Source organism: Hippopotamus amphibius, chromosome 9 (genome assembly GCF_030028045.1).
Source record: "Hippopotamus amphibius kiboko isolate mHipAmp2 chromosome 9, mHipAmp2.hap2, whole genome shotgun sequence".
Classification (NCBI taxonomy): Eukaryota; Metazoa; Chordata; class Mammalia; order Artiodactyla; family Hippopotamidae; genus Hippopotamus; species Hippopotamus amphibius.
This window is the reverse complement of record NC_080194.1, coordinates 73,546,372-73,572,157: the sequence shown is the minus strand read 5'-3', so window position 1 is coordinate 73,572,157 and position 25,786 is coordinate 73,546,372. Positions and strand designations below refer to the sequence as shown.

Genomic DNA, 25,786 nt, shown 5'->3' with positions numbered 1-25,786 from the left:
TTAGTGTATAGAAATGCAAGAGATTTCTGTGTGTTAATTTTGTATCCTGCAACTTTACCAAATTCATTGATTAGCTCAAGTGGTTTTCTGGTGGCATCTTTAGGATTTTCTATATATAGTATCATGTCATCTGTGAACAGTGACAGTTTTACTTCTTCTTTTCCTTGGATTCCTTTTATTTCTTCTTCTTCTCTGATTGCTGTGGCAAGGACTTCCAAAACTATGTTGAATAGTAGTGGCGAGAGTGGACATCCTTGTCTTGTTCCTGATCTTAGAGGGAATGCTTTCAGTTTTTCCCCATTGAGAATGATGTTTGCTGTGGGTTTGTCATATATGGCCTTTATTACGTTGAGGTAGGTTCCCTCTATGCCCACCTTCTGGATAGTTTTTATCATAAACGGGTGTTGAATTTTGTCAAAAGCTTTTTCTGCATCTATTGAGATGATCATATGGTTTTTATCCTTCAGTTTGTTAATGTGGTGTATCACATTGACTGATTTGCGTATATTGAAGAATCCTTGCATTCCAGGGTTAAACCCCACTTGATTAAGGTGTATGATCCTTTTAATGTGTTGGGTTCTGTTTGCTAGTATTTTGTTGAGGATTTTTGCATCTACATTCATCAGTGATATTGGTCCGTAGTTTTCTTTTTTTGTAGTATCTTTGTCTGGTTTTGGTATCAGGGTGATGGTGGCCTCATAGAATGAGCTTAGGAGTGTTCCTTCCTCTGAAAATCAAAAGCACTAGTGATCACTCTGCCCAGCATTATGTTATAATTGGTAAAATTATAATTGTAATTGGTAAAAATGGGACCTGATGCAAGCAGGTCCCTGACACACAATTAAACTGCTCAAGCAGGTGGCTTAGATTCCATGGTACCAGATTCTGCCGCTTCACCACCTCACCCTCATCCCATACCTGTGACCTCATGGAAAATTTCTTAAGACCAGTTAATTATTTTCTGTACATTCTCCAGAGTGTTCTATTTCTATACACATATTTTTTTAAAAATAAAATATGATTATGCATTATGTAATTTTTTGTTGTGATTTTCTCATTTAATGAATATAACGAACACCTACATGCCTTTAAAAAGTAATTTAGAAGATAAACTTTTTTATTCTATAGGAGCTTACCTTTAAATTAAAAAAAAAATTGAACCTACATTTCTCTATCAAAAGTGAAACAGTATCTGTCGACTCAGTGCTTGTAAAATAATACTCTTAGCATGCATTGTTCTTTAACTTTTCACTTGCTTTACTTTTTATCATACAAGTCAAGGTAAGGGCCTGAAATATAGTAATGACAGTGAAGATGGATGTAAGGGAGCTCTACTCCAGTGAGCATTCCCATCCTTTGTCCATTGACCTTTTACCTCCTGTGATAGCTAGGACCCCTTTCCATCCCTTTCCGCTTTTCCTTTCCTTCTCCCCCAACTAGGAAGATTCTTCTATATGTATATAAAGTATAAAGCAAGACATCTGTATAAATGTACATCAATAAGGATTTCACTGAAATACTGTTTAATAGAAGGACATAGGAAACAACCTAGAATGTCCATTGGTATGAGAATAGATGTATAAAATTTGGTATATTCCTATGATAGCTTACTATTTAGCAGTTTAAAGGAATGAACCTTTAAACCATCCTTTAATCTATCTAAGGGATCTCTCAATCATAATTTTTATTAATGAAAACTATTGGTGGGGCAAGAATATACAATGGATAAAAGATAGTCTCTTCAGTAAGTAGGGCTGGGAAAACTGGATAGCTACATGTAAAAGAATGAGATTAGAACATTCTCTACATTGACACATAATCACCCAAAGTCCATAGTTAACCTTAAGTTTCACTCTTGGTGTTGTACATTCTGTGGGCTTGGAAAAATGTGTAATGACATATATCCATCATTATAATATCATACAAAATACTTTTACTGCCCTAAAATTACTCTGTGTTATGATGTGTTAATGTAGATTTATTCTTGGTAGGAAATGTACCATTCTACTGAGCAATGTGGATAATGGGGGAGGCCTTACATGTGTGGGGCCAGGGAGTACATGGGAAAACTCTGTACTTCCCTCTCTATTTTGTTATAAAACCTAAAACTGCTCTAAAAAACAAACAAACAAACAAACAAACAAAGCATTTTCTAACACCATATACAAAAATAAACTCAAAACTGATTAAAGACCTAAATGTAAGACTGGATACCATAAAACTCTTGGAGGAAAATAGGCAAAACACTCTCTGACATAAATTGTAGCAAGATCATTTTTGATCCACCTCCAAGTAATGAAAATAAAAAGAAAAATAAACAAATGGGGCCTAATTAAACTTAAACGCTTTTGCATGGCAAAGGAAACCATCAACAAAACGAAAAGAAAACCCACAGAATGGGAGAAAATATTTGTATTGAAGCGACTGACAAGGGATTAATCTCCAAAATATACTAACAGCTCCTTCAACTCAATATCAAAAAAACCCCCAAAGAACCCAATCAAAATATGGGTGGAAGATCTAAATAGACATTTCTCCAACAAAGACATACAGATGGCCAAGAGGCACATGAAAAGATGTTCAACATCACTAATATTAATGAAATGCAAATCAGAACTACAATGAGATATCACCTCATACTGGTTAGAATGGCCATCATCAAAAAATTACAAACAATAAATGCTGGAGAGGATGTGGAGACAAGGGAACCTTCCTTCACTATTGGTGGGAATATAACTTGGTACAGTCACTATGGAGAACAGTATGGAGGTTCCTTAAAAAATTGAAAATAGAGCCACCGTCACTACCATATGATCCAGCAATCCCACTCCTGGGCATATATCCAAAGGAAACCATAGTTTGAAAGGATACATGTATCCCAGTGTTCATAGCAGCACTGTTTTACAATAGCCAGGACATGGAAGCAACCTAAATGTTCGTTGACAGAGGAATGGAGATGTGGTACATATATATCATGGAATATTATTGAGCCATAAAAAAGAATGAAATAATGCCATTTGTAACAACATGGATGGACCTAGAGATTGTCATACTGAGACAGAGAAAGACAAATGTTATATGATATCGCTTATGCGTGGAATCTAAAAAAAAAATGGTACAAACGAACCTATTTACAAAATAGAAATTGAGTCACAGGTGTAGAAAACAAACTTATGGTTACCAAGGGGGAAAATGAGGGGATAAATTAGGAGATTGGGATTGACATATACACACTACTATATATAAAAGGTAACCGATAAGAACCAACTATAGAGCACAGAGAACTCTATTCAGTGCTCTGTAATAACTTGTATGGGAAAGGAGTCTAGAAGAGAGTGGATATATGTATATGTGTGGCTGATTCACTTCGCTGTACAGCAGAAACTAACACAGCATTGTAAATCAACTATACTCCAATAAAAAATTTAATTAAAAAAATGCAACTCTGTGCTGCTTTAAAAAAAAACAGCTATTAGTGGGATGATATCTACAGAGTTATCCTATTTAGGTAAATATCAAAAACACAAACAAAGCTAAACTGTATATTTATGGACACACATATATGTAAAATAATTTTTAAATGAATTACAATAACCCACACAAATTAACACTGGCCATTACCTCTGGAAGTGTGTGAAGGGGAATTGGACTGGAGAGATGGGTGACTTTGACTTTATCTGTAATAATTTATTCTGTTTATTAAAATAAAAAACTTGAAGCAGACATGACAAAATGTAAACAGTGATCAGCTCTAGGTAGTAGATGTGCTGGTCCCGTTTTTCTTTTTTCTGCATTTTACAGTTTCTGAAATTAAATGTCATGTTGTATAGCATCTGGTACAAAATAGGCACTTTATGAACTTCAGTTCTCTCCCTGTTTTCTTTACCCATTCCTATAGTAACAAACTACACAGCCATTTAAAAAAAATTATTTATTTATTTGGCTGTGCTGGGTCTCAGTCACAGCAGCACGCGGAATCTTCATTGCAGCATGTGGGATCTTCAGTTGTGGCATGCAAACTCTTAGTTGCAGCATGTGGGATCTAGTTCCCTGACCCAGGATTGAACCTGGGCCCCTGTATTGGGGGCGCAGAGTCTTAACCACTGGACCACCAGGGAAGTCCCACACAGCCAGTTGAAAAACCCAGTTATTTAAGCTTCTCTACATACTTTAAAGAAACTACCCTCGAGTGATAATACTCTGAGGTACAAATTCAGGAAACATTCTTTAAAATACATTGGGCCAATATGACCCAGTAATCCCCCTACTGGGCATATACCCAGAGAAAACCATAATCCAAAAAGAAACATGTACCATAATGTTCATTACAGCACTGTTTACAATAGCCAGGACATGGAAGCAACCTAAATGCGCATCAGCAGATGAATGGATCAAGAAGATGTGGCACATATATACAATGGAATATTACTCAGCCATAAAAAGGAATGAAATTGAGCTATATATAATGAGGTGGATAAACCTAGAGACTCATACAGAGTAAGCCAGAAAGAGAAAAACAAATACTGTATGCTAATTCATATATATGGAATCTAAAAAAATGGTACTGATGAACCCAGTGACAGGGCAAGAATAAAGATGCAGATGCAGAGAATGGACTTGAGGACACGGGGTTGGGGCTGGGGTGGGAGGCAAAGGGGAAGGTGGGACGAAGTGAGAGAGTAGCATAGACATATATACACTACCAAATGTAAAACAGATAGCTAGTGGGAAGTTGCTGTATATCAAAGGGAGATCAACTCGATGATGGGTGATGCCTTAAAGGGCCTGGACAGGGAGTGTGGGAGGGAGTCGCGGGAGTGAGGGGATATGAGGATATATGTATAAATACAGCTGATTCACTTTGGCGTACCTCAAAAACTGGTACAAGAGTGTAAAGCAATTATATTCCAATAAAGAGCTTAAAAAAAGGAAAAAAAATACATTAGGCCAGGAACCATTTCTTATGAGAGATACCAGTACTCCTTGTCTAGCAGCTCTTGTGTTATCTGGTTATTTCTTATGCATTTGAAAGTATTCTGTAAATTACAACTTACCAGACACTATTTCAAATGAATCTATTGTGAGACCTGTGCTGTTTGGCTAACTTGTTATTAGTGGACTTGCTGCTGGTATGATTATGTCTCTGTTTCTGTGGTTACCTCTTTCATATTGTTGGCAACAAGGATAACAAACTCATGTGGTGACTTTCTTGAATGCTTTTTATTTGTTTTCAACTTGATTTTTAACTGTTCAGATGTACAAGATTATTTTTGTTTTTTTTCCCCTTTTTTATTTTTTTAAATTTTTTGGCCATGCTGTGCAGCACGTGGGATCCTAGTTCCCCATCTAGGGATCAAACCCGTGCCCCCTGCATTGGAAGCGCGAAGTCTTAACCACTGAACTGCCAGGGAGGTCCACAAGATAATTTTTGAATCTAAGGAAATAAGCCAACAATGTCCAGTTTTGTAAAACTGTTGTTGCTTATCATGGTATAAAAACTATATTTTTTTCACAGATAAGTATTAGAATAACCATTTCTTATTTTTTTTAAAATTACCTATAACTCCCGTGAATCTATTACTGTTTTTTTTCTAAAAAATGATTGTAGATGTATATCTTTCTAAACTCTTTTACCTTATTAGAATAAAACTGTTATATCTTATTACAGAATAAAATCTTAGGAAGGGAACTAATGTTTATTGTGTACCTACTCAGTTTACTTTTGCAGTATTTTATCATCATGACAGTAGGTATTAACCCTAACCTGCATATGAGACAATTAAGCCTTAAGGTAGTTAAATAACCTAAATAAGCATTTCATAAAATATAATATACTATTAACAAACAAAAAGAAAAATGAATAAACAAACATAAAAATAGTTCAGTAACCCAAAGAAATATAATGATATATAATTTCTCACTTCTTAAATAAGGCATTATATTGTTCAATTTTAGGGTTGTAATGTGAGTCACTCACCCTTACACACTGCTAATAGGAGAATGCTTGTTCCAACCATTCTGGAAAGCAGTTTGGTTGTGCTGTGTAATGTACCCACAAATAAAATGATTAATAAAGCGATTATCAAAAAAAATAAAATAAAGTGATTATCATATGGTGGCACATTATACTGCCATCCAAATGATTATTTTCAAGATTATAAAGTTACATGGATGAATACTCAAGTGATAATGTTAAATACGAAAATTGGCATTCAGTACTATTTAAGTTATAGAATGATTCTAAATTATAGTACAATTCTAAATTTATTTTAAATATTAGATGGAAATACATAAAAATATTAACAGTATGGTGGAAGGCTTATGCATGGTTTTGATTTTATATTTCTGTGTTTTCCAGTTTTTTTTTCAATGGACATATAGTGCTTTTATAGTCATAAAAACTATTTTTAGAGCTGTAAAGTTCTTTATAGTTATTAAGATTATTCTCTACAGTGTCTGCTACTATATGATGTGTCATGTGTGCTACTCTCTGCCCATCTGCCCTTTTTCTCTTTTTCTATAGAAAAACTTTCTCTGCTTCACTTAGCCTAAATATGGATGCTTTGACTTGAGCTTTATACCACCTTCCAGTACAAGTATGCAAAAGAGTGTTGCTTTTATTTGAGTCCTAACTTTAATTTTTCAGATGAAAGGTCTACAATTAGTATGAGATTTGTCTAGGGGGCTGAGGGAATGTGAAGATCTTGTAACTTCCCATTACCCACTCCAAAAGGGGCTAGGAAGCCAACACTAAAAGGAAGCTGGACACTTCTCCACGAGGAGATTCTACTTCTAGAAATTCATCCTGTGAACATAATAAAATGAATAAACAAATATGTTCAAAGTTGTAGTGGCTCCCCAATGTTTTTGTCTACCTGGAGCCTCAGAGTGTGGCCTTATTTGGAAATAGGGTCTTTGTGGATATATAATTAAAGATCTTGAAATGAAATCATACTGGATTTAGGGTGGGCCCTAAGTCCAGTGTTTGATAATTTTATAAGAAGAAAACACACGGAGACACAGAGAGAAGAAAGCCATGTGAAGATAAAGGCTGAGATTGGAGTGATGTGTCTACAAGCCAAGTAATGCCAAGAATTGCCAGCAGCAACCACAAGGTAACAGAGAAGCATGGGCCAGGTTTTCTCTCAGAGCCTTCAGAAGGAACCAACCCTACTGACTTGATTTCTGACTTCTGGCCTCCCAAAGAATAAATTTTTGTTGTTTTAAGTCACCCAGTTTGTGGTAATTTGTTGTGGTCGCCCCAGGAAACTAAAACAGATGTTTACAGCATTTTTTTCAAAGTAAAAACCTGAAAATAACTGTCTACCAGTAAGGAATTGGTTACATAAATTATAATATATCCATATAATATAATACTGTGTGATCATTTGTTAAATTGATTGGTCTCTATTTGTAGATTAAAGAAGGCAGTGATACATTTTTAAAAATCGTTCAATGTTCAGGTAATATTTTTTCTTTATTTTTTTCTTCCACTTTTATTAAGATATAATTGACATGCAGCACTTATAAGTTTAAGGTATACAGCATAATGATTTGACTTTGATACCTCATGAAATGATTTCCACAATAAGTTTAGTGCATATCCATCATCTCATAGAGATACAAAATTAAAGAAATAGAAAATTTTTTTTCCTTATAATGAGAACTCTTAGGATTTACTCTCTTAACAATTTTCATATATAATATACAGCAGTGCTAATTGTATTTATCATGTTGTACATTACATCCCTAGAAGTAATGTAGTACAGTTATCGTATAACTGGAAGTTTGTACCTTTTTACTACCTTCATCCAATTCCCCCTCCCCTCACCCCCCACCTCTGGTAACCAAAATCTGATCTCTTTTTCTGTGAATTTGTTTTTGAAGTATAATTGACTTACAACACTATGTGTTAGTTCCTGGTATACAACATAGTGATTTGATTATTTCTAGACATTTCACCACAAAAAGTCTAGTTATGATCCATCACCATACAAAGATATTACATAATCGTTGGCTGTATTCACCACACTGTACATTTCATACCTGTGACTCATTTATTTTATAACTGGAAGTTTGTACCTCTTGATCTCCCTCACCTATTCCTCCCCACCCCCGCCCAATCCCTCTCCCCTCTGGCAGCCACCTCTTTGTTCTCTTATCTGTGAATCTGTTTCTGTTTAGTTATGTTTGTTCATTTGTTTTATTTTTTAGATTCCATATATAAGTGAAATCATACAGTATTTGTCTTTCTCTTTCTGACTTATTTCACTTAGCGTAATACCCTCCAAGTCCATCCATGCTGTTGCAAATGGCAAAATTTTATTCTTTTTTATGGCTGAGTAGTATTTTAGTGTCTCTTTCCCGTCCGTCCTTCCTTCCTTCCTTCCTTCCTTCCTTCCTTCCTTCCTTCCTTCCTTCCTTCCTCCTTTCCTTCCTTCCTTCCTCCCTCCCTCCCTCCCTCCCTCCCTCCCTCCCTCCCTTCCTTCCTTCCTTCCTTCCTTCCTTCCTTCCTTCCTTCCTTCCTTCCTCCTTTCCTTCCTTCCGTCCTTCCTTCTTCACTGCTTGGCTTGTGGGATCTCAGTTCCTTGACTAGGAATGGAACCCAGGCAGTGAAAGCCCGAATTCTAACCACTAGCAACCACGGAACTCCCACATCTTCTTTATCCATTCATTTGTTGATAAACACTTAGATTGCTACCATATCTTTGCAATTGTAAATAGTGCTGCTGTGAACATTGGGGTATGTGTGTATATTTTCAAATCACTGTTTCTTTTTTTTTCAGATTTATATCCAGGAGTGGAATTGCTGGGTCATATGGCGGTTCTATTTTTAGTTTTTTTGAGGAACCACCATACTGTTTTCCACAGCAGCTGCACCAATTTACATTTCCATCAGCAGTGTGGGGGGGGGTTCCCTTTTCTCCGCATCTTCAGCAACATTTGTTATTTGTGGGTTTTGTTTTCTTCTGTTTTGTTTTTGATGATAGCCATTCTGACAGGTGTTGGGTGATATCTTACTGTGGTTTTAATTTGCACTTCTCTGATGATTAATGCTGCTAAGCATCTTTTTATGTGCCTGTTGGCATCTGTATGTCTTCCTTGGAAAAATGTCTATTCAGGCCCTCTGCCCATTTTTTAGTTTTTTTTTTTTAATGTTGAGTTGTATGAGCTGTTTATATATTTTGGATATTAACCCTTATCAGTCATGTCGTATAAATATCTTTTTCCATTTGGTAGATGGGCTTTTTGTTGATGGTTTCCATTGGTGTGCAAAAGCTTTTTAGTTTGATGTAGTCCCATTTGTTTATTTTTGCTTTTGTTTCCCTTGCCTGAGGAGATATATCCAAAAAATATTGCTAAGACTGATGTCAAAGAGTGTACTGCCTATCTTTTCTTCTAGAAATTTTATGGTTTCATGTCTTTAATCCATTTTGAGTTTTTTTTTTCTAATATGGTATGAAAAAATAATCCAGTTTGATTCTTTTGCATGTAGCTGTCCAATTTTCCCAACACCATTTATTGAAGAGGCTGTCTTTTCCCTATTGTATGTTTTTGCCTCCTTGGTCTTAGATTAATTGCCCATATAAGTGTGGGTTCATTTCTGGGCTCTCTGTCTGTTCCATTGAGATATATGTCTGTTTTTGTGCCAGTACCATGCTGTTTTGATTACTATAGCTTTGTAATATAGACTGAAATCAGGGAGTGTGATAGCTCTAGCTTTGTTCTTCTTTCTCAAGATTGTTTTGGCTATTCAGGGTCTTCTGTGTTTCCATAGAAATTTTAGAATTACGTGTTCTAGCTTTGTGACAAATGCCATTGGTATTTTGGTAGGAATTGCACTGAATTTGTAGAGTGCCTTGAGTAGAATGGTCATTTTAACAATACTAATTCTTCCATTTCATGAGCACAGTATATCTTTCCATCTGTGTTGTCTTTAATTTCTTTCATCAGTGTTTCATGGTTTTCCAAGTATAGGTCTTTTCTTCCTTAATTAGATTTATTCCCAGGCATCTTATTCTTTTTGACATGATTGTAAATGAGATTGTTTTCTTTATTTCTCTTTCTGATAGTTCACTGTTAGTGTATAGAAATGCAACAAACTTCTATATATTAATTTTGTATCCTAAAACTTTACTAAATTCATTGATGAGTTCTAGTAGTTTTTTGGTGGTGTCTTTAGGATTTTATGTATAGTATTGATATTATGTCAGTTGCAAACAGTGACAGTTTTACTTCCTTTCCAACTTTGATTCCTTTTCTTTCTTTTTCTTTTCTTGATTGCTGTGGTTAGGACTTCCAATACTGTGTTGAATAAAAGTGGCAAGAGTGGGCATCCTTGTCTTGTTCCTGATCTTAGAGGAAATGCTTTCAGATTTTCACCCTTGAGAAAGATATTAGCTGTGGGGTTATCATATATAGCCTTTGTCATGTTGAGGTATATCCCTTTAGGGCAATGATACATTGTTAAAGAAAAAGGTTATAGAATCCTGATCACTCATCTTTTGGGGAGGGATCCCTGAATCTTGATCAGAGTAACTTGGCAGTGGTGTAACAGTCAAATTTTTTTTTCCCCTCATGCATAATATGTATGAGAATGATCTATTTTAAGAACATTTTTTGCATGTTTTAAGGCAGTTTGGGAAATTTTTTATGCCATTGTAGAAAACTTAATGAAAATAAATCATAAAAATGTGGACAGTGTCTTTGGCAAGATTTTAATAGTAATAAATAGCTTGCATTTCTATTAAAGTTAATTTAGTCTAAAATTTTAAATGTACTTTATAGGACTTGTACATTCATGATTTTTAAGTGATATATTTTAACTCTAAGTAAATGAAGAGTGAATGAAAAATTATAGTGAAATTAGTTTGGATGAAGGATGAATCTGTTAAATTTGAGAGTAAAGAATGACTCCATTATATCATAATTGAACTGCATCTAAAATAATATCTCTTAGGTTTTCAATATCTTTACCATTTAGTAAACTTGATACTTATTTAATTTGCATGAGGGCAGAGTCTGGTTTTGCTTTGTATTCTCTTACAGTGCCTTTCAGAGTAGATGTTCAGTAAGTAGTGCTATTGAATGATTGGCTGAATGCAAGGCAACTGCTCTTAAGAAATTTAACTTAAGGAGATACGACATAAATATCTGTATTCTCATTTAGTGAAAAGAGAGCTATCTGTGGAAGGCAATCTGTGCTAAGTGCCAGATGAGAGGTTAGAACAGTAAGTGCTATAAGAAGAGAGTGATCATTTTCAGTAGGGTGATTAGGCAAAACCAACTTTATTTATTTGGGCTCTGAAAACATTTTAATAAAAAAGGAGAGAAAGTAGAAATTATTTTTAAAAAATCTTAATTTCATCAAATACTTCTCCAGAGAGTTTGACTGTCTTATTTCCCTTGTTCTTCTCTTTTGTCCTGCACCATGCTTATCTGTTAACTCTTTATTCTCACTGTTAAGCTCTCATCTTTGATCCTTCTTCAAAGTAGTATTATATACAGGTAATGCTGCTTTTGCTATGAGTCTTTCCCTTTGCCTATAACCTCCGTCTTGTTAGGCTAGAGTTTACTGGAGCCATAATTGATGTGGAGCTCCCAAATTCTCTCATATCTTTACCACTATGAACTTGCTTTCATCTAGCTCATTTGATGACTGACCTTTCTTCCCAAATCTAAAATGTACTTCCTCTTAAATTTAATATGATCATTTCCATTTTTACAATATGTCATTTTAAAATATTTTTGTTATAACTTACATGGAATAAAGTGAAAGTGTAACTTAGGTATTTTTAAAAAATAATGTGAAAAAAGTTTTCATTAAATACTGTTTTTGAGAAGAAAAAAAATAATGTTTTTGAAGCTACTCTATGTGCTACAGAGGAAATAGGGTGCTTCTTGTATTGGTAGTGACAAATCCTTCTTATCTTTCCCTCTTTCAAGGCATAGCTCAAGTGCTACCTCCTTACTGGAGACTTTTTTGGGTTCTCTCCGTCCGTACGCTATTTGGTCCTGCTGTTCTCCTTTACTCATTGTTTACCTGTCTCTTTCCTACTAAATTGTATACATACTTTCTCAGGATAGGAACTCTTCCTATCTCCTGACTCAGTGCCTTGCCCACAGAAAATTCTTAATGAATGTTTGTCAAATTGAACTGAATTTGTGTTTATCACTTTTTAAAGTAAGACATACCTATATTAGTTTCCTGTTTTTATTCTGATATCTTTCTTAATTAAAAGCTGCTAAGGAGCGCCAGTACTATAACATGCATGCATATAATTTTTTTTTTTTTAACTTAGTGAATCAGAGTACTTGACTTTCCTTGTTATTGGTCTGGATTGGAAGACAAACTTTCTCCCTTGTGACAACTGTTCTTGAGTTGATCCAAGGGCCAAGACAGTACCCAGGCAGCACTTAATTCTTAACGTAGCAAGGTTGTGGAAGTTCCTATATTATGTTCAGTGGATCTTTCTCATATCAGACATAATCTTTATATATATTATTTGGTCATAGTCATTCTAATTATTTAAATAGTATTTTCCTCCATTTTATAGGTTAGGAAACTAAGACTTAAGCATAAATAAATCGCCTAAGTTCACACAGCTGGAAAGTGGTAGTAGGTATGAACACAGTGTTGCCTTCTATAATTGAGAGTAAATTAGATGATCTTCCTGTCTTTTTCCAGCTCTAAAGACTCTGAAGTTCTGGGAATCTTTAACATTATTTGAAAACTTGCATAAGCAGTAAAATATTTGACAAAATGAACTTGCTTTGGGGAAAGTACTGGGTTGCTTTCAGGCTCAAACCAGTTACTGCTTTCATCTAGCTCATTCGCTGACTGTGCAGGAGGGTTCCTCACAGTGGCAATGAAGCAGTATAGATCACTTTTTCAGCTTCACCAGGTTTTAATGTTTCTATTTTTTCATCCTTAGCTCTGGGTGGTGGTTACACAATTGTAAATAAAACTGAGCTCTAAATTGTCTATTCGGTTGCCCCAGGACCCTATGTATTTTGTCAAACTTGGGAGCACTTTTTTTTTTTTTAAGTGATTTTTAATTTTATTTTTTTATTTTTTTGGGGGGTACACCAAGTTCAATCATCTGTTTTTATACACATATCCCCGTATTCCCTCCCTTCCTTGACTCCCCCCCCCCCCCCATGGGAGCACTTTTAAGACTGCTGAGTACACTGGCTCCACCTACTGTCATTCTGAAGCAAACATCTTCCTACTGTATCTTCATTCAGAGTTGTTTCAAACTTACTCTTTTGCACATTACCTTTTTCTTCTGACCTTCTCTCTTATACTTTTGATGTTTGAGTTTTCTTTTCGCTTGCTAAAAGATGGCTTTACCTATTAAGAAATCTTGCAATTATTGAAATGTTGTCAGCCTTGTCCATAATTTGTATTGAGGGGAGAATGCAGAGATATTATGTTTGGAAGTATAAAAATATCATGGTTTTCAGTTTTTAAAAAGTCCTGTAAGTCCATATCCAAACAGGATTCCTTCTATAAAAAAGATTTTTCTTTAATGTTTTAGTACACTATTGTGTGGTATATGGATGAATCTCTAGTTTTTATTTCTGGAAAAAACCCTGTTTTAATTGAATTTTCTGGAAGCACCCCAAACTCAGACTCTCAGTGGAAGAAATTTAGTCTTTATTTTCTATCATTTGCTTATATTATTAATATTTTAATTTTAAATTATAGATACAATATAACCATATTGTAGAAAATATGAAAAAAAGAAGAGAAAATCTATTACTTTACCATCTTAAAACTCTCTTATTTTGGTGCTGGGGGAACCCTCATCAAGCATAGTTTGGCCCAGCAATGATAAACATATGTTTTGTTAAAAACATAGTTTTATAATTGTTATCAATAATAGTTATCATGAGACTTCCCTGGTGGCACAGTGGTTAAGAATCTGCCTGTCAATGTAGGGGACACGGGTTCCAGCCCTGATCTAGGAAGATCCCACATGCTGCGGACCAACTAAGCCCCTGTGCCACAACTAGTGAGCCTGCGCTCTAGATCCTGGGAGCCAAAAATACTGTGCCCACATGCTGCAACTACTGAAGCCTGCGCGCCTAGAGCCCAGTGTTCCACAAGAGAAGCCACTCAATGAGAAGCACGTGCACCGCAGGGAAGAGTAGCCTCTGCTCGCTGCAACTAGAGAAAGCCCGCGTGCAGCAACGAAGACCCAATGCAGCCTAAATAAATAAATAAATAAATCATAGTTATCAATCTATTACCTCTCAGCTCCAAATTCATCATTCATTGCATGTGAAAATGGACCTGGGTCCTTTAAATTTGTTTCCTTTGCCAACTAGCTGAATGTTAAACTTCATCAGTAGAGGGCGTTGGAGAGACATTGCAAGAAGAAGTTTTCCTTCCTGGTTCTGGTGTGCTGGCTTGGTGGCTTCTTAAGTGCCTGGCTCTTGCAGTGCAGGAGGTTCATCCAGCTTCTGTCTCATACAATGCCCAGATCCTGAAGCTTGCTCAGCTTCTCCAGTGCCAGCTCATGCAGTACTGCAGTCAGCAGCACCCAGTGGACAGTAGCTCCCCACTCCAGGTGATCAGCTTTCCCTGGCATCCTAGAGGGCAGATTAAGGACAAGTTGCTAAGGTGGATGTTCACTAAGCTCAGCAGGGGTGGCATCACAGCAACCTCTCTGATATTTAGTGAGCTATGGTCATGCCCTCTCCCACAAGGTCTGCATCTTAGCCCTGGCTGAGACCTCTTCTTTTAGTATTCTATCTCCATCTTAGGAGTAGTGGCTATTCCTTACATCTGCTTTTCCTATATTCTATAGCATTCTCTTTACTTACTACCAGCGAATCTCTCATTACTCCAGTTCCCTCTTATAATTTTTTTTAATTAATTAATTTATTTATTGGCTGCATTGAGTCTTTGCTGCTGCACACAGGCTTTCTCTAGTTGCTGTGAGCGGGGGCTACTCTTCATCGTGGTGCGCAGGCTCCTCATTGTAGTGGCTTCTCTTGTTGTGGAGCATGGGCCCTAGGCACGTGGGCTTCAGTAGTTGCGGCACACGGGCTCATTAGTTGTGGCTCACCGGCTCTAGAGCACAGGCTCAGTAGTTGTGGCTCACGGGCTTAGTTGCTCCGTGGCACGTGGAAGCTTCCCAGGGCAGAGCTGGAACCCGTGTCCCCTACATTGGCAGGTGGATACGCCACCTAGGAAGTCCCCCTCTTATAATTAATGATTCTTTATAGTATACTTTTCCTGTTCAAATTACTCTGAGGCTTCTCTCTCCTGATTGGACCCAGACTGATAGCATTTTTTAACTAAAAATTTTCAGTCCATGATAATTTTTTTGTGTATTCTTTTTGTTCAGTAAAGTTAAATTAGCTAGCATGTATATATCCCCTTATTTACAAAGCAATTTTGTATCTATTATTCTTTAAGTCAACTTTTTAAAAATGACCTTTCATTCTTCTCAGTTTTATAGTCTTAGCTTGACATTTTATCTTTTTGCTTTTGTGGTTAATCCTTTTTGTGTCCTATTGAAAAACTCTTTGCCACTCTGAGGTTGTGAATATGTTCTCCCATGTTTTCTTCTGAAAATTATACTGTTTTACCTTTCACATTTAGATCTGCAGTACATCTGGAATTTATTTTTGTGTAAGAAGTATGAGATTGGGGTCCAGGTTCTTTTTTTTTTCCCATGTAAATATCTAGTTGATCCAGTACTCTTTTTTGAAAAGACCAGCCTTTTCATACTGCACTGTAGGGTCATGTTTGTCATAAATCAGGTGACTGTAAATGTTAGTTTCTTCTTGGAATCTTACCTGTTCTACTGTTTTGTTTATCTGTTCTTCCTAATAGGTCTTGGTATCTAGTAGTATAAATATTTTAGTTTTGTTGTTACTCAAGATTGTGTTGGCTCTTCTTGGCCTTTTAAATTTTCATATAAAGTTTAGAATCAGTTTATCAATTTGTACCCAAAAAACCTGCTGGGAGTTTTATTGATAAAATTAGTTTTATGTCTTGCACATCTTTTGTTAAATTTGTACCTAGGTATGTGTCATGTGTTGAGGTTATTGTAAATTATATCTGTATCACTACAGCTGCAGTTACAGGTTCAAGTTGTCACTCTGACTTGATTAAAAATGTCTTTAATACTATATTTACTTAGCTTTATATAGAGATAGAATGGGTATAGCAACTCTATCTTATCTGGATGTCCAGTGGCTACTTAAATACACAGATTCAAGTATAAAGAAAGAATTCATCAGGAGTACAGCCAAAAAAGCAAGTGAAAAGTTCAGACTAGCGTCAGACTTCTTCATAGTAATATTCAATCTGGAAGACAACAGCACAGTACTTACAAACTTTTGAAAGAAAGAGAGACCCCAGAATTTTATAGCTAAGTTATCTAAGTATAAAGGCAAAAGACAATATTCTTAAGCACTCAGGAAGTCAGGGAATACAGCACATATAAATCCTTAAAAAACTATATGAAGATGAACGATGAAATCTAAACAAGTGAAACTTGGTTTAAAAAAGAAAAGGTAAAATGGAAAGAAAAGCCATGGAGAAAAAGACTGGAGTTTGGCACTGTATTCATTTAGAGACCTGAGACTAAAAACAAAGATGAACATAGAATTATGATTTGACCCAGGAATTCCACTCCTAGGTATATACTGAAGAGAATTGAAAACATGACCACACAATAACCTGTATATGAATGTTCATAGTAGCATCATTTATAATAGCCACAGAGTGAAAACAACTCAAATGTCCAACTGATGAATGTATAAACAAAATGTGGGAGACTTCCCTGGTGGCACAGTGGTTTAGAATCCGCCTGCCAGTGCAAGGAACATGGGTTTGAGCCCTGGTCCAGGAAGATCCCACATGCTGCGGAGCAGCTAAGCCCACGCGCCACAACTACTGAGCCTGCACTCTAGAGCCCACAAGCCACAACTATTGCGCCCACGTGCCGCAACTACTGAAGCCCACGGGCCTAGAGCCCAGTGCTGCACAACAAAAGAAGCCACTGCAGTGAGAAGCGCGAGCACTGCAATGAAGAGTAGCCCCTGCTTATCACCACTAGAGAAAGCCCTCAAACAGCAATGAAGACCCAACACAGCCAATAAGTAAGTAAATAAATAAATAAATACGTTAAAAAAAAAACGTGATATATCTACGCAATGGACTATTTGTCAGTATAAAAGAATGAAATTCTGGACACATGCATACTACAATATGGATGAACCTTGAAGATGTTATGCTAAGTGAGAAAAGACAAACACAAAAGCCTACATATTGTGTGATTTCATTTATATGAAGTGTCCAGGATAGCCAGATCCAGAGACAGAAATTAGATTAGTGGTCACCAAGGACTGTGGGGAGAAGAGATGGGGAGTGACTGCTAATGAGTCTGGGGTTTCATTTTGGAGTGATGAGAATGTTAGAAAATTAGATAGTGATGATGGTTGCACAAATCTGTGAGTACATTATAAACCACTGAATTGTACACATGAAAAGGGTTGTTTTTATGATATGTGAATTATATCTTGATAAAGCTTTTATTTTAAAATTAATTTATTTATTGGCTGCATTGGGCCCTCATTGCTGCACGCAGGCTTTCTTTAGTGGCTGTGAGCAAGGGCTACTCTTCATTGTGGTGCACAGGCTTCTCAGTGCGGTGGCTTCTCTTGTTGTTCTCTTGTTGCAGAGCACAGGCTCTAGGAGCTCAGGCTTCAGTAAAAATCAGGGCTCTAATCTTTTAGTCATTTCATATTCAGTTTTACTTTCCTTTGTTAAATTAAGACGTTTTAATAAAAGAGTGTGTCTAATAGCCTATAAAACTTTGTCTTTTCTTTCTTAATTCCCATCCATTCATCTCTCATTAATCTATATGAAAAACAGCAAATATTAATGATGATAATTACTGGGTATTAGGATATTTAATGATTTAACTTTTTTATACTTTTCTGAATTGTTTAAATTTTTCAATAAACGTTTGTCATTTTTTTAAAAAAGTGTGAAGTCATGCTAAAATAAACAAGCTACCATCTACTGTAACCATTGTTAAAACAGTAAGAAACACATAATTTTTTTGTTTGTTTTATAAATTTATTTATCTATTTAATTTATTTATTGGCTGCGTTGGGTCTTTGTTGCTGTACACGGGCTTTCTCTAGTTGCTGCTAGCAGGGGCTACTCTTCATTGTGGTGCATGGGTTCCTCATTGTGGTGGCTTTTCTTGTTGCAGAGCATGGGCTCTAGACGCATGGGCTTCAATAGTTGTGGCACATGGGCTCAATAGTTGCGGCTCACGGGCTCTAGAGCACAGGCTCAACAGTTGTGGCTCACGGGTTTAGCTCCTCCGCGGCATGTGGGATCTTCCCAGAGCAGGGCTCGAACCCACGTCCCCTGCATTGGCAGGTGGATTCTCAACCACTGCTCCACCTAGGCATTCCCCATAATTTTGCAAATAACACTAGGGGATAAAAGGAGAAACTGCTGTATACTCAGGTTTCAGTAAGCATGCATGTATGAGTTTATTCATTTTACCAGACTTTCCTGAGTGCCTGCTCTGTCCTTGGTATGGTGCCAGTCAAAAGCATACAGGTATGACTAAGACATGGTCCCTGCACCAAAAGTTCATAGACTTGTTACTCTTTTTTTTTTTTTGGACAACTCTAATTTTAGAATGTTTTGCCTTATATTGAGTGAAAATATGCTTCTCTATAACTTCATTGATTTTAATTTTGATGTTTTACAGCCACAGCAAGCCTCACTCACCTTTAGTTTAACATTCCTTTAAACTTTGAAGTTGATATTTGAAGACAGCAATCATGCATTCCTCATGTGACGTTTTATTTATTAATATTAAGCAAATGACTTCTTTGTTTTAGTATCTCTTGCACTGCTTAGGATCTCTGTTTTGTTTAAAGTAGGGTTCCACACATACTTAAGCATTCCAAAAACAAGCTGAATTAAAGCAGAGGGAAGTTGGGTGGCCTCTATCTGGCTCTTTCCATTTTTACCTCTAAATACTGCTTTGAGGTAGTATATAGAGATTTTCCCCCCAAGAATAGTCTACTGTCATTTTTCTGTCTTTGAATCGTTCTCTCAGAGTTGTCCTTATTCTGTCAGTCACAGTAGCCTGTATTTGTGGTCTGCAATTACTCATTCTAATTTGTAAAACCTTGTGTTGTCCTTGAGTGTAATGCAGTTTGTTGGACCCTCCTATACCCTCTACCTTTATATTTATTTATTTATTTATTTATTTATTTATTTATTTATTTATTTATTTATTTAATGTTTGCTATGTCCCAGTTTGTCTTTTTTTTTTTTTTTAAATAGTTAATTTGGCTGTGTTAGGTCTTAGTTGCAACATGCGGGATCTTTCATTGCGGCCCGCAGGCTTCTCTCTAATGTGGTACTTAGGCTCTAGAGTACAGGCTCAGTAGTTGTGGCGCACGGGCTTAGTTGCTCCATGGCATGTGGGATCTTAGTTCCCTGACCAGGGATCAAACCTGCATACCCTGCATTGGAAGGTGGATTCTTAACTACTGGTCCACCAGGGAAGTCCCTCCTCTTCCTTTAGAAATATATTTCTGACTTCCACAGTATTGACATCTCAGCTAAATTTAATATTATCTGTACCTTTGGGCGTGTTTCATTTTCTTTATCTCAGTCATCAGTAAAGATTTTCATTAGTTTGACTCCTAGGGCTCTCCTAAATGGCATAATATTCAATATCTTCCACAGGTTTGCTTAAAGTTATTGATAACTGCTGTTTGGATATATGTCTTTCAGTCTGGCTCCCCACCTTATATTTTCACACTTCACCTAGGCAAATTACTTTGTTATTTGTATAATTTGGAATTTACTTAAAACATTTTTAATAAAATACTCTCTGATATAATTTTTTAAATGTTAATAAGGATCTTCTTTGTGCAAACGTTGTGCTAGTGCATTTAGGGAGAGGAACATTGGCTGTAAGGACAGATAGACCTGGAATAAAATCTTGATTCCACCATTTTCTTACTGTGAGAGTTTGGATACATTATATAATCCCATAGCCTGACTTCATTGTTTGTTTAATGGGGCAATAATACTTCACAAGATTGTTACGAAAAGCAAATGTTAGCACATGTATAATGTGAATTCCAGTACCTGGTCCTTAATAATAGGCTCAGGAGATTTTATTGTTCCTTTCTCTCCTTTCAGGGTCTAGCTCAAATCTTATCACATCTATGAAATTATCCCAAACTATTTTATTCCCTTTCTAAACTTTTCTTTAATTTTTATTTTATTAAAGTAATACATTAAAAATAGGTAAAAATCCAGCCTGTGCTAAAAGACTTATAACGAAACCAGTCTTTCCTCCAATTCTAGTCCCAAGAGGGAAAATTTTTTTTAAAAAACAGCTTTATGGAGGTGTAGTTGACATGCAATAGAAAGTGCCTATTTAAAGTGAACAAATTAAGTTTTGTCATGTGTATATACATGTGAACCATCGCCACAGTCAAGATAGTGAACAGATACATCATCTCCAAGTTTTCTCATATCCCTGTATAAGTCCTTCTCCATCCTTCTGTCTCTTCCACTCCAGCCCTACCCACAACCACTGACCTGCTTTCTGACACTGTAGGTTAGTTTTTATTTTCTAGAATTATATGAACTGTTTTAATCCTTGTTTGCCAATTCTAACATCTATATCAGTTCTGGGTTGATACTGATTTGAGTATTTTTGTCATTTTGGGTTGTGTTTCTTCCTTTTTGTATGGCTGGTAACCTTTTTTTTTGTGCTTTGCCGTGCAGCTTGTGGGATCTTAGTTCCTCAACAAGGGATGAAACCCATGTAGTGGAAACACAGAGTCCTAACCACTGGGAAGCCAGGGAATTCCCTGCCTGCTAATTTTTAATTGGATGTCAGACATTGTGCTTCTTACCTTGTTGGGTGCTGGATATTTTTTGTATTACCATAAATAGTCTTGAATTTTGTTCTAGGATTCAGTAAATTTACTTGGGAATAGTTTGATCCTTTTGGATTTTATTCTAGTTTTTTTGAGGTATAATTAAAATATAACATTATATAAATTTAAAATGTATAAGCTGTTGGGCTTCCCTGGTGGCGCAGTGGTTAAGAATCCGCCTGCCAATGCAGGGGACACGGGTTCGATCCCTGTGCCGGGAAGATCCCACATTCAGCAGAGCAACTAAGCCCATGTGCCACAACTACTGAGCCTGCACTTTAGAGCCTGCAAGCCGCAACTGCTGAAGCCCGCATGCCTAGAGCCCGTGCTTTGCAATGAGAGAAGCCACCACGATGAGAAACCCAGTACCACAACAAAGAGCAACCCCTGCTCGCCACAACTAGAGAAAGCTCGTGCTCAGCAACGAAGACCTGATGCAGCCAAAAATAAAAAATAATAATAATAAATAAATAATAAAATAAATCTTTAAATGTACAAGCTATTGATTTGATACACGTATTTGTAAAATGATTACTTCCGTAGCATTAGCTAACACCTCTGTCTTGTCACATAATTTCCATTTCTTTTTTTGTGTTGAGAACATTTAAGATCTCTCTCAACAACTTTTAAGTATTGTTAGCTATAGTCACAATACCGTTCAGTAGATCCCCTTGTTAGTCATGTAACTGGAAGTTTGTACCCTTTGAAAATACCCATTTCCCCCACCCTTACTTAGCCCCTGGTAACTGCCACTCTATTCTCTTTTTCTCTCAGTTTGGCTCTTTTAGATTCCACATATATGTGATATGATACAGTATTTGTCTTTCTCTGGCATATTTCACTTAGCATAATTCCCTCAAGGTTCACCCAAGTTGTTGCCAATGGCAAGATTTCCTTCTTTCTCATGGCTTAATAATATTCTGTTGTATATGTATATACCACACCTTCTTTATCCATTCATCTGTTGATGGACACTTTGGTTGTTTCCATATCTTGGCTGTTGTGAATAATGCTGCAATGAATATGGAAGTGCAGGGTCTCTTTGAGGTCCTGTTTTCATTTCCTTTGGTTACATACCAAGAAGTGGGATTGCTGAATCATATGGTAGTTCTATTTTTAATTTTTTGAGGAACCTCCATACTGTTTTATGTAGTGGCTATACTGTTTTACATCCCACCAACAGTACACAAGGGGTCCCTTTCTCCACACTCTTGCCAACACATCTCTTGTCTTTTTTAAAAACTTTATTTTATTGAAGTATAGTTGATTTACAATGTTATGTTAATTTCTGCTTACAGCAAAGTGGTTCAGTCATATATATATTTATGGAATATATATATTCCTTTTCATATTCTTTTCCATTATGGTTTACCACAGGATATTGGATATAGTTCCCTGTGCTGTTTAGTGGGACCTTGTTGTTTATTCATTCTCTATAATTTGCATCTGCTAATCCTACACTCCCAATCCATCCCTCCTCCACCTTACCTCCCCCTTGGCAACCACAAGTCTGTTCTCTATGTCTGTGAGTCTGTTTCTGTTTTGGTAGATAAGTTCATTTTTGTCATATTTTAGATTCCACATATAATTGATATCATATGGTATTTGTCATTCTCTTTCTGACTTCACTTAGTATGATAATCTCTAGGTCCATTCATATTCCTGCAAATGGCATTAGTTCATTCTTTTTTTTTTATGGCTGAGTAGTATTCCATTGTATATATGTACCATATCTTCTTTTCTTTTTTAAAGAACTTTTATTGAGATACAGTTAACAAACAATAAACTGCGTATATTTAGAGTGTACAATTTGGTATCCCAATCTCCCAATTCATTCCCCTCCAACCCTCCCTGCTTTTCCCACTTGGTGTCCATAAGTTTGTTCTCTACATCTGTGTCTCTATTTCTGCCTTGCAAGCCAGTTGATCTGTACCATTTTTCTATATTCCACATATATGTGTTAATATACGCTATTTGTTTTTCTCTTTCTGACTCACTTCACTCTGTATGACAGTCACTAGGTCCATCCATGTCTCTACAAATGTCCCAGTTTCATTGCTTTTTACAGCTGAGTAATATTCCATTGTATATATGTACCACATCTTTTTTATCCATTCATCTGTTGATGGAGATTTAGATTGTTTACATGTCTTGGCTGTTGTGAATAGTGCTGCTATGAATATAGGGGTGCATGTATCTTTTTGAATTATAGTTTTGTCTGGATTTATGCCCAGCAGTAGGATTGCTGGATCATATGGCAACTCTGTTTTTAGTTTTTTGAGGAACTTCCATACTGTTTTCCATAGTGATTGCACCAATTTATGTTCCCACCAACAGTGTATTTGTTATTTGTAGACTTTTCAATGATGGCCATTCTAACCAATGTGAGATGGTATCTCACTGTAGTTTTGATTTGCATTTTTCTAATAATTATCAATGTTGTATCTCTTGTCTTTTTGGTGATAGCCATTCTGTCAGGTGTGAGATGATAGCTCATTGTGGTTTTTTGATTTGCATTTCCCTGATGATTAGTGTTGTTGAGCATGCTTTCATGTGTGCTTAAATCTTTAATCCAGTTTGAGTTCCATTTGTAAGATAGAGGTTCAGTTTCATTCTTCTGTGTATGCTTATCTTGTTTACTCAACACTATTTATTGAAGAGACTAACCTTTCCCCAATGAGTGTTTCTGTGGTATTAGTTTTAATATCCTCTTTCTTTTCTGATTTTATGAGTCCTCTTTTTTTCTGCGTTCATTTTCACTCTGATTTTTATTTCTTTCCTTTTCCTAACTTTTGGCTTAGTCTGTTCTTTTTCTGGTTCTTTGAGGTTGTTGTTAGGTTGTTTATTTGTGATCTTTTTTCTTAATATAGACATTTATTGCTATAAACTTTCCTTTTAGAACTACTTTAGCTGCATCCCTTAAGTTTTGGTGTGTTGTGTTTCCATTTTCATTTGTTTCAAGATATTTTTTATCTTTTGATTTCTTCTTTGCCCTATTTGTTTTTCAGGAGTGTGTTAATTTCCACATATTTGTGAATTTCTATTTTCCTCCTATTGTCAATTTTTAGTTTTATGCCATTGTAGTTAGAAAAGAAACTTCATATGATTTCAGTTTTCTTAAATTTTATAGTACTTGTTTTGTGACATATTATATGATCTGTCCTGGAGAATGTTCTGTGTATGCTTGAGGAAAATGTGTACTCTGCTGACTCTTGGATGGAATGTTTTGTATATATCTGTTAGAGCCATTTGGTTTCAAGTGTAGTCGAAATCCAACTTTTCTCTGTTGATTTTCTGTCTGGGTGATTCTCTCCATTGTTGAAAATGGGGTTTTGAATTTCCCTGTTATTGTGTAGTTGTTGTCTATTTCTTCCTTCAGATCTGTTGGTATTTGCTTAATATATTTAGGTGCTCTGATTTGGGTGCATATATATTTACAATTGGTATATGCTTTTGATGAATTAACCCTTTATTATTAGATAATAATCTTCTTTGTCTTGTTACAGTTTTTGGCTTAAAGTCTGTTTTGTCTGCTATAACTATAGCTACCTTTGTTCTCTTTTGGTTTTTAATTCAATGGAGTATCATTTTTAATCCATTCACTTTGAGCCCACATATATCTTTAAAGCCAAAGTAAATCTCTTGTAGCCAGCATGTAGTTGGGTCTGTTTTCTTATGCTTCCAGTCACTGCATGCCTTTTAATTGGAGAATTTAACCCATTTACATTTAGAGTAATTAATGATAGATAAGGACTTACTAATTTCATTTTATTAATTGTTTTCTGGCTGTTTTGTGGTTCCTGTATTCCTTCTTCCTGCTTTCCTTTCTGAATTGATGATTTTCTGTAGTGGTATACCTTCAATTCCCTCTTACATCAGCCTTTGTGATTCCCTCCAACAACAGTATTTTGTTGTATCTACTGTAGGTTTTTGCTTCATGGTTACCATGAGACTTACATAAAACAGCTTATAGATATAACTGTCTTTTTCACACTAACAACCTTGTATATTAAAACTCTGTTCTTTTATTTCCCCCTTTTAGGTTTTTGATATTACAATTTACCTGGTTTTTATTTTGTATTTACTAACAAATTATTGTAGTTATTGTTATTTTTAATACTTTTGTCTTTTCATCTTTGTACTAGACTTAAGTGATTAGTACACCATCATATTACAGTATTACAGTATTCTGAATTTGATTATTTTTTTTTAGCTTTACCAGTGTGTTATACATTTTTATATATTTTCATGTTAACTAAGTAACATTCTTTCATTTCAGCTGGAAGATCTTTCTTGTTTTTTTAATGTAAGCATTTATAGCTATAAATTTCCCACTTAGCACTGCTTTTGCTACATCCCATTCATTTTGCTATGTTGTGTATTAATTTTAATTACTCTCTTAAGTATTTTCTAATTTCTTTTGTAATTTCTTTTTTGATCCATTGATTATTTAATAATATTTTGTTTAATTTTTTACAAGTTTGTGAATTTTCCAGTTTTCCTTCTATTTATTTCTAAGTTCATTTTTTGTGCTTGGAGGAGATACTTCGTATGATGCTTTGTATCTGTCTTTTAAAGTCTGTTGAGACTTAATTTATGGCCTAACATATGCTGTATCCTGAAAAATGTTTATTTGCACTTGAGAAGAATGTATGTACTGTTGTTGTAGGGTAGAGTGTTTTATATATGTCCATTGATTGGTATTTGTCCTAATATCAGCTCCTATGTTGGAAGTCACAAATTTGGAATTTTGAATGTATTGTGCCACTTTATTCCCAGAATAAATGTATAAAATATTACCCAGAATCAATGTACAGAATAGTTT

The 25,786-nt window shown here is 35.7% G+C and overlaps 1 protein-coding gene across 4 annotated transcripts in view; it reads left to right on the top strand.

Moving 5' to 3' along the window:
• Window positions 1-25,786, top strand: part of ACER3 (alkaline ceramidase 3) — a 191,306-nt gene that overhangs the window by 45,199 nt on the left and 120,321 nt on the right. The window lies entirely within an intron of this gene.